Here is a 16333-nt window from a genome sequence, read left to right on the forward strand (position 1 = left end):
GGGCTTTGTGGACAACATACACACCTTTCAGACCCCATCAAAACTATCCAGATTCTGCAAAAACTCCCACATTTAACTTACATCAAATAATGCGTGCACATAACTGCCTGTGTTGCCAGAAATCCAGCAGGTGCACAAAGCTCACTGCTGCCCCAGGGGCCATCAGGATCCACCCCAACCCCAGCAAGCCCCACTGCTCACCTCGTAGCTGGGGGCTGACGCAACAAAAACCTTCCCGATGTCCAGCTGGTCAAAGCTGAAGCGCAGCTGGGGCCCTATGCCGCTCCCTTTGATGCGCAGGGGCAGCCTGGTCTCACGGCCTGGGGAGAGGTTGCCATGTCAGTACAGAATTCCTTCGGTTCGCCTGGATTTTCCAGGCAGCCTCAGAGCCAGTCCCCGACTCCGGGCTGGGTGGCACCAGCACTAGATGCTCCGCGAGAAGATACGGGACCCTTCTCTTCCCTCAGCAGATCAACTTTGTGGCTGGTTTCTAACTTCTGACGGAGCCCTTGGGCTGGTTTGTAACTTAGCAATCAGTTTGCACCCTCAGAAAGTGATGCTGCGTATAAAACATGATTTCTGAATTCCTTCCCATGCACTTAAACGAGCTTTGAAATCCATTCAGAGAAGGCACAAAGCTCACAAAACAGAGCCGGAGAGAAAAATCTGCTGTCTGTATCGCTGCAATCGGAGACGACCGCACGGGAGCTGAGAAGTATGAGCCCAAGCAAGGCAGAGCAGCCTGCTGACAGCGATACCCCAGCAGCCTGCTGACAGCGACACGCGCACCCGAGCGCTGCCTCAAGCAGGCAGAGCATCTCAGCCACCACCTGCGCCTAACGTAGGGCTCCGTACCGGGGTGCTCCAGGGCTCACCGCCTGCAGCAGCGCCTTGTTAAGACGGGGCTTTACGGTCTCCAGAGAGCAGCACTCACCTGTTCCCACCATCAAACCAAGAGCTCAGCTTTGTAAAGACGCCCCACCTGAAGCATACTGAGCAGTTACGGAAAACCAGCCTCCTCGCTACTGAAACCAGATAAGCTCTAAGTGTACTGCTAACACACATATCCCTTGCTGCAAAGGCAACTGAGACCACAAGGCTTACAGCTGAACTCCAGGATGCTGAGTTTCTTCCTTAAGTCTGCTAAGATGGCATAGTGCAGGATCTTTCAGTCTGAAGCCTTTCTTGAACCACTGGAGCAGCCTAAAGTGCCTGAATTCTAGCTCAGATTTTGGCTTAGGTCCCCCTGCTGTTATAGATTTGCTAATAAGTTAAGATTGATTGACTTTATTTGATTGATTATTTGATTTTATAAAATCAATCATGTAATAGAAATATAAGAGGATAAGAAAATATATTTTAATGAAACTTATAGTTATAGTAAAAAGCGGCTATAGAAAATCCTCTGTACAGCCCCGTACCAAGGCCGGAGGAATTGGTCAGAATCACCTAGTAGGAATGTTTAGAACTTAGATAACAGACTTAAGATTTGAGATGATTGTTTATATGTAACCTAGGAGGATGTACTAAAATGTCAAAATGAGAATTTATGTGAACTGGGAAGAGTCGAGTGAAGCAACCCATAGTTGCTGGCCAAGAAACAGTTACCTCAAGTGGCAGGTAATTCCGGCAGGGGGAGATTGAGACCACCGACTCACATACCACCTACCCAAATCGTACCCCAGACCCATTTCCGGACCTTTCTAACCTTTACTGCGCAGAATCGGATATGGGAGGAGAGTATGTTAATGATTTATGGGAAATCTTACGATTATGCATGGATATTTAATGAATATGTATGAATGAGTTCTATACAAGGTGTATGATTTTGAACCATGGTGTGCGTCGATCGTGAGGGGACTCACTCACGCACCCGGCCGTCCATAAAGAAATGTCTGCTTATCTACATCACATTGGTGTCGATAAGTTCTTCATTCCGAGATTTCGGTAACACTGCCATCCCATTCTACTCTTGTACGGAAAGCGAGTAGCACAAGGAGCAGAAGATAGCCCCAGAAGTTGTACACAACCGTCACTGTGGCTTTTGTGCAAAACTATTCCTCTATCCTTTGAGGTCCTTTTGTGTGACACCCACCATTAACTAAAGCTTAGGGACTGAAAGTTGATTCCTTTTTTTATAAAAGTCTGCTGCTTAGTCATTCCAGAATGTCCAAACCAACTTCTTATTGCAAAGAGCAGCCCACGTGTGACTAGATCACAACTCGGAAAAAACCCTCCTGGAACAGCCTTTTCAGTGATCCCTGACTTTGGGCTTGCAACCGTGGCACGGGGATGTTTGATCACATCCAAAGCCAGAAAGGAAGAGCTAGGGAGCTTTTGCTGAATTCAGTGGTTTTTCAGCGGATCCAGCCGCAGCCCAGCTGACAGCAGAGATGAGTTACACTTCACAGCTCAGGCACGCATCAGAGGGCTGTGTACTTCTATTGCACAGACACCCGAAAAGAGGCAGTACTGGGTGCTCGCTGTTCAGAAGATTTTTCCATCTTGCATCACATGTGGCCTAATTTTCATTAAAAACTTGATGTTCTAAACCATCAAAGCTCTTAGGAAATGACAAAGATTTCCAAGGGACAAGTTTTGCCCATAATCATGGGTGAGGCATGCCCCACGGCCACTATCATCAAAAAAAATCAGTGGCCATTCTTTCCCTTCTGCAGCAGGCCCTCAGCCTCTCCTGGAAGGTCTGCGGAAGCTATCCTTTCTTCTGCCCCACCATTGATGCTGGAACTTTAGGAAACCCTGGGAGTTTTACGCTCTCTCCTTCCAGGTGAACCTCAGAGAGTGCTCTCCTGAAAGGAGGAGGAGCAGAGTAAAATACAGACCATTCAGGACAGCCGAGAGAAAAAGAAAGAAAAAAGAGAGTATGTCCCGCTCCTCGCTAGCAGCTGGGGCTTCCAGGAGCACCCAGCCGCTGGCCAAGGCCTGGGTACCCCGGGCTGGGACCGTGTGATGCCCCCACCACAGCATGTCTCAGAGCACATGGACCAGGGCATGGAGGGGCCGCAGCCTCCTTGTCCTCAGTCCCAAAGCCACACCTGGTTCTGTGGAGTGAGAATTCGGATCTCAGTCGGGTTAACACCTTGGCACATCATGGAGGGATTACAACTCGGCATTCAAAGAAACAGGGGTGTGGGTGGCCCAACAGCACAGAACTGTTTCCCAAGTCCCTAACTTCTGCTGCTTTCTGGCACTCATTTTTTTGCCCACGGAACGTCCCCAGGTTTTGAGGTTGGTTTTGAACGTGATTCTCAACCAACCACATGAACACAGAGATCCAGCTTTACACGATGTAGGACACGGCAAGTGAAGGAGGGATCAGCACTTAGGATTTTGCTTCTCCCTGCAAAAGCGGCTTAGAAATGGGTTTTGGAAGAAATCAGATGTAACCCAGTACATTTCCATATCCAGAAAAAAACAACAAAAAAAGAATTTTAGGTGATTGAGCCCCCCCACCACGGGCTTCCTTCCAGCACTCAAGAGCCATGGCTTTATTTGCATGAATAACTAAGAAAGTTCATTTTGAGCTTAAACAAAACAAATTTCAAACCACTTCTTAACCGCTGGCTTTGCAAGTTGCACAGTGCTGATGAGTTCTGTAAATCACCTGATCCAGAAGCGTTCGGCTAAGCAATTTATGGAGGCAACTGCAAAAACACACATGGAGGCCAGCCACTTCCCCGTGGGGCTCGAGATCCAACTGCAATTTCACAGTGCTGCACTAGGGCAAAGCTTCTAAATATTCCCTGCAAGGGGCACACGCTGTCTGCAAATCGTCCTCCAAAGGGATCTGTGACTGGCATGCAAATGCACGAGGAAGGCTGTCACACTGCTCAGAGTCGTCAAGAAGCAAAATTAATGACTCCCTAGTTAAAGATCACGGGTTTCTTCTTTAAACTCTTTTTGCACCCTGGGACAGTCTCCACCCTGACGATGTGGAGCGGCTCAGCTCTGTTTTGTGAGGGATGGTGACCTCCTTGAGGTCCTCTCCCAAGGGGCCCATGGAAGAGTTCAGATCTCCTGAGGGACCACGAGGGTTTTTCCAGAGCAGGCTCCTCTTTCTAAACACCGATCGCTTGCCCAGCTCTGTTTCCTGTAACTCCCAGGTTGCATGTAAGTAATTTTCCTATTTCTCTGCCACAACAACAACAAAAGCTCTCCAGGCACAACCCCTGGAGATCCCTGCAGCAAAGTGATGGACAGCCCCACCACCACAGCAAAAATCCCAGGGCCAGGAGCACAGCGCTGAGCCAGGATTCCCTTGGGAGCAACTTTTTAAATCAAGCCTTTCCTTCCACAGCTCTAACAACTGCAGCTGGCGGCCAGGAAGGCGGTTCGTTAACACGAGCCCTGGTTAATTACTGTAGGTGGCATTTGCCAAGTAAACCCTGCGCAATTACCGTATCAATAAAAAGCTGTTTCATGGCCTTTGTATCTGTCAGCTTGGAGCAGTAAGGAATGGCTCGAAGCAGCTGGGTTAGTGATCTCAGCACCCTCCAGAACGGGAGCCTGGCTGCTGGGGACCACGGGCCTCGCACCTCCTTCCTCTTAGATGGGGAAAACCAGAGCGTTCCCTGGATGGAAATCTGACAGGGACCTCCCACTCCTGAAAAACACCTCAAGCAGCACCACACGGACGGAGAGGAAGGACAAGGTAACCTGAACCACGGAGCTTGCTGCAAGCACTCCCTGCCCCATGCCAGCACAGCAAGGCCATCACCTCTGTAAGGGCAAAGGCGGCATAACTCGGTGGGTCAGTGATAACCGCTCCCAGAAAAAGACCTGACAGCACTTCTGTCAGCCGGGAGGAGCATAAAGCTTGTCTAGCAGGCTGCTCGCACTCTGACTTCTGGGGAGGGTGCTCACCCTGCTGAGGACAGCGAGCCCTGTAACACGCGACCCAGATGAAGCATAGACTTGAGCCACGAGGTGACGATTCCCACGCAGGGACAGCAGCACACGTGTGGCACGTTCACAGACACCCTGCGCTCAGCAGGGCTCAGCCACTACGGTCTGGCAGCGCCTGGAGAGCGGGAGGTGACCCAGGGGCAGGGAGCACGATTCACTCAGCTCCTACCGCCTCAGGAGCCCGATGGTGCATCCACGTAATAAAGGCTCATCCTGGAGGTCTACAGGGGCTTAGTGCTCGTCCACCAAAGCTCTTCTGCTGTGTACCTCTCTGCCTTTAGAAACACCTTGCAGCACAACGAATGCATGGTATGAAAGCTCGCTGCTTTGGCTGCTCTGGGATCAGCGGTCGGAGCCAGGCGCGCTAAGCCCTGGCTCTGCACAGACCAGCTGGGAGCCACAGGGACAGCAGGAAGGTGCTGGCACTGCCCTGCTGACCACCGGCTCTTCCTAGGAATTCCGTGGGAACCAACTGGGCTGGAAGAGTATTTGTGCCTCGCCTTTGCTGTGGGTAGCAGGAGGAGGAGAAAGGAGCTGTACCTGAGATGTCGCAGCAGACTGTTGATACACTCTGGCTTCTCGGGGTTTGAAGATCACGTAAATTTCAACTGAAGAATTTGGCCAGACATCTCCCTCCTAAGACAGGAGACAACAAACCATTTACCTTCAAACGTTACATTTCTTGTTTTCAACCACAGCCCTGTAAGCCTTTATTTAGAGCATCAATGACGAGCAAGGAGCAAACAACACTTACAAAATGTGTAAGACTTTGGAAGCAGCTGTGAAAAAAATTAAGTCCCTTACCTTTACTAGCACCCGGTAAAGGCTTGCCTTTTTTTTTTTTTTTTTTTTTTTTTTAATTAGGGCTATAATAAAGGAACTAAACTGGCTGGCTTCGGCATATCAAGGATCTCTTCAGAAGTGCCAGCTGACCTAAAGAAAAGATACGGTTTCCCTCCAAACCTTCCCTTATATCCCTGTGTCACTACAGCCATGTGAACACGTCTTCTCAGATCAGAAGAGATTTAGCAAGTCAAATGGATTTTTCCATTCTTAGTTACAAAGACAGAAAGAAAGAAAACCATGCCTGCCTTCATCATTGCAGAAGAGATCTGTAAACCAGCTCACAAACAAAGGCAAGGTCCCGTCAGGGCTGGCTACCCCGGCCAGGGCTCACTGTCCAAGCCTCCCTCTGCTTGCAGGCAACAACTGGCAGAAGAGGAATATCAGGGCTTTGCAATCTGCTCCAGCTGCCTGCAGGTCTCCACAGGGGGTATGAGACATTGCCCATGACACAAAGCCCTAGTTGTCCTGGCCTCCTCCCGTTCCTGCATCACCGCTGCTGTCGGAAGCGGAACCGGAGCTGGGTCAGTGCCCACGTGGCATTTCTCTGACACTAGAATGTGATCCTGGCTCAAAATAACCCAAACCGAACACCAAAATGGTGAACTTCCGCTGCACAAAAAAAATCCAGCTTCAGCAAGAACCTGGGAGAACCCTGCAAGCGTAAATCTTCAAACAGCGAGGGAGTGGCGATGGGTCCCTGCAGGTGTTATTCCCAGCGGCCGAGGCCCCAGCGGGATGATTTGCCCAACACCACCGAGACCACGGTGATTGCTGCAGTGTTGCTGGCATCTCTCTGTACGCTGTATAACTCACCAGATGTCCTGCCATGCTCCAGGAAGCCAGTCAGTGGTGCAGTAAGATCCTGGTAAGGGACATATCTCCCTACATCCAGGGTGCTGCTGGATCCCAAGGCACAGTCAGATGAGACTGCTCTAAGGCATCAGAGGAGACAAGCCTACGGACGAGCAACACAACCCATCCATTCATATGCACCCGCACAGCTCTCTGCAACAATCCTAACGCAGCATTATTGATGGAGCCTTGCACTCATATCCTCACTCCCAAGAAAACCTGCACCAGCAGTTAACAGACTCAAACCTCTTGAGCTTCTGGCATGAAATCACCATTCTCCAGGATTCAACGTATTTGGACAGAAACTTCAGGCAGTACGGCCACAATCAGCTTCCCTGTATTGTCAGTGAAGCTGCACGCCAGACTGTTTGACTCAAAGGGAGAGGGCAAGAAGAAATCATCAGTTACACATTATTCTACTATTCTGTGGCTAAAAAAAAATTGTGAAGGACATGACTGTTTTGGGAAACCTTTGTCATTTCTCCCTTCATTACTGCTGTATGTCAGACCATAAAACTGGAAAATATTGTGACCTATTTCTCCTGGGAAATGAAAATAGGCTGTTGGAAAGGTTCCTCACATTCCTGCTACCCCACGGGGAAGAAAGAATTGCTGGTTAAAAGGATACACTTCACTACTCACCCTTGCGGGCTACTGCTACATAGGCGTACCAGCCCTAGGACACGGCAGGAGCCAGCGGTCTGCCGCGGCTAGCATATTCTCCGTAAGATGGCAGTTGAGTCAGATCATGGAAAACTACCGTGGATGCTTGCCAGGACAGAAATGCAACTATGCAGTGCTGTGAACACGATATTGCAACACTTCTGGCTTAATGTCAGCCTCAGGCAGGCTGCAGCTGGCAGGTGGCATAAAATACAGACGGTGGATGTATGATGATCCAGCACAAAAACTCCTGCTGTTGTGCCCTGGCTTTGCTACAGCATATGCCAACGTGATACCCGAGGGGACGGCACACCATGACTCACCGCTACAGAAGTGACCTCAATAAGGAGACCAACCATAAATAGATGCAGATCCTATTTCCCCTCCCTCAGCCCCTAAATAATGCGAATCTCCTCAACCTCCACCAGCCTGAAAAGGAAAAAGCTGGTCTTGGAAAGTGGGGCACCACCAACTGTCGGCCTGCTTTGTTTGGTGGAGGGAGAAGGTGATCCATGGAAAGGAAATCACTGCTCAAAGCACACCAAAACCCCCAAAGGCAGAGCTGGCAACACAAGTACTGAAGTGACTCCCCAAAGTGCATCCTGTTAGTTCAGGGCACTCAGGGAAAAGGCAGCGCCAAAGCCAGTATCTGCCCCTTCCCATCAATAACCGAACCCACAGCGAGCGGAGGGATGGACCATAGCTCCCACTGGAGATGGCGCCTTCTGCCAAAAACCAAAGTGCTCTGCAGTCCCCTCTCATTTGGATGGGGACCAGCTGGGCACCTCAGCTGAGGTGGACGTTTGCAGGAACAAATATCGCTGTTATCTCCTGGCCCAACCTCTGCACCAACAGCAGTAGCACTTGCGTAACCTGCACATCTTGAAGACCACCTCCATCGGCTCAGAGCTGACACGTGGCACTGAGGAGTCGCTACCAGGCAATGACAAGACAGTGATGACTTGTCAAGGTAAGAGCAATGATTACAAATCCTTTTCCTCCCTTTCCTCTGGTTTCCATTTCCAAGGAGTCAGCTCCCACGTGTCTGTACTGTGACTTACAGCTAAGCTGTGGTGGGGAAGGTGCAGCAAAAAGCAAGGACTTTGTCCTTTGAGAGCCACCTGGGCTTCTACCACAGATGCTTCTGCTGACATACCATGCGTCTTTGCAAAAATAAATCAACTTCGAGATGCACTCAGGAAGTCAGAGTTACAGAACAGCTTGTTTCCCACAGGCTTGGACGGCTGCTCAAAACGTTCACGGTCACAGGCTGACTGCAAAACCACTCCTCCTCTTTTCTCTTATTATTTTCATCAGCAAGTTAACCTTATACAGGCCGAAATAGCCTGCTGCAGCTTCCACTGAGAGCAACCCCTGGCAGCTAACGGCCCGCTTACACAGCAAAGCTGCTGCACAAACCCTGCAAAGCCACCCTGCCCAGAGAGCCTTTCCAAGGCTATCGTCCCTCCAGCGGCCTCCTAACCTCTGGGAACCTCCAGCCACTTGTTCCAAGGGTTTGATTCTTTCTATAGGGTGCTCCCAGGCACCACAGGTGATAGGTGAGAAGAGCAGCCGCCGCTTTTGGCCAGAAGGTCCGAGGCAGCAAGGTCCCAGCTCTGGTGGGGCCCCTCCAGCAGATTTACACGGCGCTGCAAGAAGGGTCTCTGTCCACGCTACAAGTTACGGGACTCTCACCGGGAAGAAGGTTGTGGAAGTCAGCAGCAGTGGATTTTTAGATTTTACATTTGATAGGAAAAAAGACTAACATTTGATGTGAAGACACCCGTACGCCAGGGGGGAAGACAGACATCAGCAAAACTATGAATGTGAAACCCATTGGTCCATAAATCATGGAATTAATGGAAATCTAAAGACTGATAATGCTGAACCAGCCAGGAGGGGAACGACTCCTGTAGTATCCCACTTACACCCAGTCCTAAGCAAACTGTAACATCAACACAGCCATTCAGGAAAGGTTTCCACTCAAGACTTGAGGCCAGGCTACACTCTGGGTCCGTACAGTGCTACACGGAGCACCAGGACTCAGCGGGCAGCCAGGCTGCTGGACCTCACCCTAATGCACTTCAGGAGCCCAAGAGCAGGTTAAGCTCGTTATGGAGACCTAGCCCAGTTGTAATGAAGCAGGAGCCCTGCGACATGCTCCAAAACCAGCTGGCACAGCTCAGGCGATCGGCTCCCGCTCTCTGCAATACCCCTGCTGCTCTGACACAGGCTCTTGGTCCCATCATGCTGCTCTCAGCTGCAGTGGTGTGAAACTGCAGCTGTGCTCACATGGGGGGCTCTCAGCCTCATTCGGGCTATAGGAGTAACCAAGAAGAGAACAAGATCCCCTTCCTTAAAAAAAAAAAATAATAGTTTCACCTACTATAAAAGAAAGAAGAGGCTCGGATTATTCTAGCGTTTGCAACAGGATGAGAAGGGATTTTGCATTGCTCAGGCAGCAGGCATTCTTCATCTCAGACCATGCAAATACTCAGAGTCAGGGCTCTGTTTCGTTGAAGGACATGAGGTTTTGATTGCGTAAACACAAAAGCAAAAAGTTTTCTCCAAGTCTGCAATGAAACTCAGAAAGTTCATTTAAAGCTGCCAGCCTTGCGTGCAGGCTCACAGACGATGCTGGGAGGGAGAGTCACACATGGTATAAATCCAGATTATATGAAGGGATTGGTCTTTCCGTGATTAAACGGGCTGAACTTGGCCTCCTTTCCATAGAGGACCTTTTCATTCTTCAATAGGTGAACTAATGCCCATGGTTAATCCCCATACGCTACGTGTAAGGCCTGCCCTTATATATAATAATCAGTACCCCTGAACACTGTAAGGACACTTATGAAGTGCCCTTAATTTATAGCCCTTGCAGCAGAGCTCAGCTTTAGGCAGGCTCTCGCCGCCTGCCAGGAGCTCGCTGTTTAGAAACGCTTTTTGCAACAACCTCTCCCAGCCTCACTAGAAACCTCATGTCTTCCCTCTCGGCACATCAAGACGCTGACGCGGGTATCTGACAAGTGACCTCATTCAGGGAGGAGGAGGAGGAGGAAGAGAGGTTCTCAGCTATTGCTTACCACCGGCTCAATGGCAAAAATATCACTGGAGAAAAGCATAGAGTCTTCTCGCACCTTTGCCCTCTGGTTCTGGAAGGCACGGGAGAGAAGGGAAAGGCGTTCTTGGAGCGTGGGGTCCATTGCGCGCTGCTTGAGAAAAGAATCCCTCTCATTCTCCTCCTGCTTCTGCAGCCTGAGACAGCCCCTGCAGCCATGGGGAGACACAAACCAAGCAGATCATTTAATAAACAACATATCTGCAGAGACTGTCGCGTAAGCGCAGGAGCAGCCACGCACTGGGGGAGGAACAGCAGGAGCAGCTCAGCAAGGGGCTGACCCCAAGCCACGGGGTCCCAAGCAGATCAGGTTATCACTTGTTCGCTGGCATGGCAGGTAGTTTTACGCCACACTCACGAGCTAAGAGGAGGTTTTTGAAAGCTAGCAGCCCTCAGGAGAGCCTCCTGGCTCAAAGCTACTGCCACGACTAATGGACAACCCACCAACACCCTCAGATGGCTTTTCCTCCCGTAGAGGTGCTCTGGGGAGATGGATGAAGATGAAGGAGCACACACTGCAGTGCTTCGCTGGCAAGGGGAGAGCAGCTGGGATTCAGCTGCAGGTTACCAGCATCACTCTTTTTTACCTTCCCTTTTGGACTGGCAGGGATAAGCAAACTAGATCTGCTCCACTGCCTACACTGCCATCCAGCAGAGGATCCCAGAGCATTTGAAAAGCCAACTCACGGACTTTCAGGCATTGCATCACTTCAGTGAAATTAATGGGTTTATATGCATGAAGACAGAGGCCCCGAGAGGTGAAGGGACTTTGCCTAGCATCACCCAATAACGAAGGCAGGACCAGCATCTCTGAATGCAAACCCTTACATCCAGCCTTGAACCACTTCAACATTTTTCTCTTTTTGGCCTTCTCCACAGAGCTTTGACACAGGTCACCTCTCCCTCACTCGGTAGTTGTAGCAGCAATCATTCTAGTGTTTAAAGCTCGCAACCGAGAGGTGAGAAGGGAGCACTGCTGCAGAGCACTTGCTTCCCAGCTGGCACGTGGATGTGCCCCCTTCACGCTCCAGTCCCCTGGCCACCAAGGACCAGCAGGTGACTACTCGAGGGGGATGAGGGGAAGGCTCCATACACAGCACATCAGGGCAACGTGGTATAAACAGGACCGCAATCACCACCCAGCTAAATTCCAATGCATTTAGAAAGGAAACACAGCCATGGACATTACTAGCAGCACGCAGACAGAACCTCGGGCAAATGCTGTCACCAGTGCCAAAAATACTTTCTTTGGCTTGCTCCCTGTGGAGTGTCATGAGAAATGTTTTTCCACGGCTGACCTACAGCGCTGTGCATGAAGGGGGCTTCCAGGCACCGAGATGAGCAACCCTCAACTAAGCCTTCATCAACAGACAATAATTCCATTGTTGAATCCCAGAAAGTCCTGCAGGAGGGAGACAGAGCAAACCCCTGGGTAGACCTTGTGATGATCCAGGTCTTTTGGGGTGACAGCCAAGCGCAGGGTGCTGAACTGCCTCCTCCCATTGGAAAGGTCCTCTCTGCTCTGACATCTCAAAAGCTTCTGCTACAGCAGCACAGAGGCCTCGGAGCTATGACCACCCCTAAGACTGCAAGTAAGGAAGAACAAAGCACTCTGCTCAGAGTATAGAACACGAGCTGGCATAAGATCAAGTGCCATTGGAAAAAAATGGGTTGAAGTTAACTGTGGGGAAACCTGGTTGCTTCTGAGGGGAGAGAGGATCACTCAGGGTCCCATCTGAGATAGGCAGGTGGGAAGAGATGCTAAAAGAATGGCGCAGGGACGTACTAAGAGAAGGTCATGAGACTTTTTCTGTTAACACACTGATCTTGCACAGAAGTCACACACTGCGCAATTAAAAACAGAGAAGAGTGGAAAACTAGTTTTGGCCTTCAAGGCATTTCTGACCTAATTACACTGAACTTTATTTGCTCAGAAGCCCTCAAAAAGTTCTCCAGCTGAAGGCAGTTTCCTGACCAGCTCTGGGTTCAGACTAACTCCTATACACCTACAGCCATTCAGCTCTGAGAAGGCACACAAGGACTCCCTAAATCACCCCAGCTTTTAAGTGTCTTTTCCAGTGCATCCCCTTGGGCTAGAAGTGTTTCCCTGCTGCCCCAAACGGAATTTCAAAGCTTCAGAGACACCCTGTGGAGAGCCTGCCCCACCTCTCAGCACCACGAAGACACAGGTGCTGACGCCCAAAGGCACTTCCAAGTCCTGTGCTGCCCTGCCTTCCCCGCAGAACCCTCCACCTCCGAACTCTCCGAGCCCCGGAGGAGGGGCAGGGATACCTCACTGTGCTGGAAGCCGGGACAGCGCAAGGCAATTCAGCATCCTACAGCCGGATGGCCTCAACGTTCGGGGCCAGCAAAGCACCCTGCCCTGCGCACTACTGGACAAGAAGGCTGAAGAAGGTTGCCATCTTATCAAAGCTGGAGGGGAAGAAACTGCAGTGAATATCACAGCAGGTACGCTGCCTGCAGCTGTTAGGGGCTACCGCTCAACGCAGTCCCAGGTAAGGAGTGCCAACACTTTCCTCAGCCTCACAGACCCCCTGCGAGCCCAGGGACCTGGCCTCACTGACTTAGGGCTCCCACAGATGGCAATTTGCTCTCCGAGGAAATGCAGCCTTTCCTCCCCAAAACATGAGCTGGAACATGGATGGAACCGGAATGGGAAGCACTGAGCTCCATTACCCTGAAGCCCAGGGGGGGACACCCTGGTGTCGTGGATGGTTTACTTGTCCTACGCCATTCAAAAAAGCACCAACATCCCTCTGAGGCCGTACGTTAGTTTTACCCTTGGGCAGCCTGTCTTACTGAAATGAATCTTCCCAACGAACCTCAGGTTCTCCTGATCCTCCCCTTCTTGACTAACAAAAGCCTTCCACTGGAGTGGGCTATGACTTTACTCCGATTGTGGATGACCACGGATCTGTGGTTTGACAGCGTGATGTAGGTCTTCTCAGCTGTCAAGGAGTTCCTGTCTAGCCTGATGTTGACATCTTCAACTACTGCAAAATGAACTCCACGAAAACTATCATGATCTCGCTGTCTAAACCCACGGCCAGGTGGGTCTTGAAATAATGGGTATAGTTCTGATCTTAAAAACCAACCTGAAGCCTTTGAAATTTCTGCCCTTCTCCGAAGTACAGAGCAGCTTCTATACGAAGACTGAACAGGATTCCTCAACCTAGAAACAACACAGGAGATAGGTAGGTTTGTAGAAGTATGAATGGCCTGGGAAAAAGTGAACAAGGAAAAAATTGTCACAATTTGTTGTAAAACAGGAACCCGAGGGCCTGAAATGGTATTAGTTAAAATGAGAGAAAAGTAGTTCTAGTACTTTTCCTAGGAATATTCCTTCCTTTGGAACGTACTGCCATAGGTGCCTACAGACGCTCATCGCTATAAATCCACAAAGCAACTGGACAAAGGCTTGGAAGGTAAAACCATCAGAAGCGATTAAACAAAGACGTGAATAAAGCCTCCAGCACAGAAAAATGCTGCCTCCAAGGCCCACGAGGGAGAAAGCATATGCACTGCCTGCTTCTACACGCTTTGCTAAGCATCCCCTACCGCTGCTCTCCTGGAGAGCACTTACACTCCCGGCTGCAGGCACCGAGGACGCTTCTGAAGGCTGGAGGGCTTTTCCGGAGCACCTTCTACCACAGAGAGAAGGATCTGGCATCGTGCTGACTGTGTAAACCCACAAACCTCCCAGTACAGACGAGAGCGTGCAGACGCCAGCGAGTCAGGAGGGAGCAGCAGGTCTTTCTGCCAGGCAGATAAACTGACACAGCAGAGCTGTCAGGGTTGGCCCAGGGCAGCTGCAGGCTTCATGGCCTGGGTGCCAAATTGGATGTGACATTTATTTAAGACTCTTGATGGTTTAATATATAAGTCTGGAGGAAAAGAAAAAAACAACAACAAAACAATCTCTGTACTGTACCAGCAATGTAGCCCTAGGTATTTCACCTGATGGGGTAATGTCCGTGGGTCTGTGCTTTGGGACGCTTTGCTGCCATGAAAGCACATTTACTGAATCCAGACGTACCTGCCCTATCGTTACTTACACAACACGATGATCTTATTACAGGCTGTCAGCTCTCTCATTCTTACATGCTTTTGACGTATTTCCCAGAGACAGCAGGACACAGCTCACTCTGCAACCTGAACAAAGCAACACCTGAACTTGAAATTAAAAGAGAGGCTTCTTACACAGCAGTAGAGCAGGTGCTTTGGGCTGTGCACTCCTGAGCGATGCTCTCTGAGACAGCGGGAACACCACCGTGTTTTATTCCAGCATCCATCTGCATGGCTATGGCCACCGGTATCTCAGCACATCATGGTAACTTTTAACTATCTGAAAGTAAGAAACCCAGCACTGGGTCGTCCTCTGGGGGGCCTGTTGTGCAGGAGGAGAGGGAATTTACAGAAGAGCTAAAATATCTTTCCGAATATTAAGCAAACCCTTGAACAAGATTTCAAAACAAATTTCAGGTTTTATGAAGAATGCGTTCCCAGCATTCAACAGCCAGTACCTTCCTCCATCGATTACTGCTCTAAATATTAGGAAGCTGGTAGCCAGATGGATTAGACTGAAGAGAAACAAAACAGCACTCTGCTGCCTTTCGTCCTCACCGTAATATTCTCCCTCTATCCCTGTAACTCCCTCCTCGCTGAATTTGGATTTTAAACCTTTTTAGGAGTGCATGACAGTCAGGTTCAGAATATTTGGGTAACAGGGAAAGCAAGTTTAAGTTAATTTGCCCAGTTTGTCAGAAAACTATGCCTGGCTCTCACCTCTTCTAAAAGAGACAGGTCCTGCTGCTTTTTCACTGAAAATACAAGCAAGCAACGAAAGCCGAGCTCTTCACTCAGAAGTGTCATTGTACCTCCACATCGACCCTTTGAGTAGTTCTTTTGCTCCTGCTACTATCACGATACCCAACTGCCTCACCATCGCCAGCATATTCTGGGTTTTCAAACAGCATGCAAAGGTCTGCTGGTACCACATCACCACCGGAGAAGGGAGTCACTTCACCAGGCTAACGATCTCTGGAAAGCGAGAGGAGTCCCCTGCGGCGGGATCCAGCCCTCCCCACCATATGCTTTTGGCTGCACCTCCCACAGAGCTACCTCGGTCAGAGCCAGGAGCGCTGCTCTGAGCTGTTTTGCTGTCAGGAAGCTAATGGCATCACCTACAAAGTGTGCTGGGTCTCTGACAAAGGCCACCTGTCAGTCCCCACGCTCGTATTTCCAGCACTAGAGCAAAACACAGGGCAGCGACAGTCATTTTTAAGTGCTTCTCTGAGGCAGTGCTCATGAGCTACCTTCAGACATCATTAAAACCATCGTGCTAGTTACTCCAGCCCTAGGAGCAGCTTGTTTATAAACCTCACCATTAAATAACTGCTGCCAGCACAGGGGTTTCTACAGGACCATTGCCCAGGCTACAACAAAGCTCAGGGCACCCTAATCATCACTGCTGCCACAGCTGATGCTGTCAACAGCTAAAGCCCCCAGCAAAGCCCCCTCTGAGCCCATGCAGCCCATCGCAAGGAAAGGATCTGCTACCCCAGAGCACTGCAAGCCACCGTGAGACAACAGATGGGCAGGAAAAGGCAGATGGAGAGCAATGACCAGCCACAGCGTCTACGGGACAGGTCGCAGGCTCTTCAGACGGCTCTCCTGCACTTAGGAGTCACCTTGCTTTCCACCAGGCTCCTTGTTGTGCATCCTCCTGTAATGGAGCACCCAAAGGATTCCCCATTACCTCCTCCGCACCGTGCTTAGGAAGGGCTGTTGGCTTTCTTACGGGATGAAATACTCCAGCGCAGGAATATCTGGGAGCCAGCACAGAGCCTTTGTGCTGCCTAGCGTGAAGGAGCCTCGCAGAATGGACTGAAAGGACAATGAAACTGT

At 50.2% G+C, this 16333-nt stretch overlaps 1 pseudogene; it reads right to left on the reverse strand.

Moving 5' to 3' along the window:
• Positions 1 to 16333, reverse strand: part of LOC129734811 (hydrocephalus-inducing protein homolog) — a 54281-nt pseudogene that overhangs the window by 8906 nt on the left and 29042 nt on the right.

This window comes from Falco cherrug, assembly GCF_023634085.1.
Source record: "Falco cherrug isolate bFalChe1 chromosome 17 unlocalized genomic scaffold, bFalChe1.pri SUPER_17_unloc_1, whole genome shotgun sequence".
NCBI lineage: Eukaryota > Metazoa > Chordata > Aves > Falconiformes > Falconidae > Falco > Falco cherrug.